The sequence below is a fragment of the Camelina sativa genome, unplaced genomic scaffold (genome assembly GCF_000633955.1).
Source record: "Camelina sativa cultivar DH55 unplaced genomic scaffold, Cs unpScaffold15545, whole genome shotgun sequence".
NCBI classification, from domain to species: domain Eukaryota; kingdom Viridiplantae; phylum Streptophyta; class Magnoliopsida; order Brassicales; family Brassicaceae; genus Camelina; species Camelina sativa.
Genome location: NW_010936567.1, coordinates 1 through 318, shown reverse-complemented (window position 1 = coordinate 318; position 318 = coordinate 1). Strand labels below are relative to the sequence as shown.

General features: G+C 38.4%; 1 long non-coding RNA gene across 1 annotated transcript; it reads right to left on the bottom strand.

The window, feature by feature from the left end:
* Positions 1-30: 30 nt before the first annotated feature.
* On the bottom strand, positions 31-308 carry LOC104775469. Its single transcript, XR_765937.2, has 2 exons — positions 205-308; positions 31-65 (listed from the first exon to the last, which is right to left on the bottom strand). It is a non-coding gene; the product is annotated as an uncharacterized LOC104775469 (long non-coding RNA).
* Positions 309-318: the final 10 nt, after the last annotated feature.

Below are 318 nucleotides of genomic sequence, written 5' to 3'. Positions count from 1 at the left end.
TCCATGTAAGCCTTTCTTACTTCTGTGTTCACGTTGAACTTCCTCACTCCATTCTCAATGCATTCCTGATCTCATTCAAATTTCCATATAGCCCACAAAGACGTTAATTCTGTTATATCCATACCAAATTCTCGATCAAAAGTGAAACTTTTGGCGCTGATTTAACCAAACAAGAAACTTTTTAAACATGGTAGATAGACTCACCTTGATAAGCTTCTCAGACAAACCGGAAGCTCCGTGAAGAACAAGAACGACGTCTTTCTTTGAGCTTATGGCGTGCAGTTCCTATATACATGTCGATCAGTTAGAATAAGAATG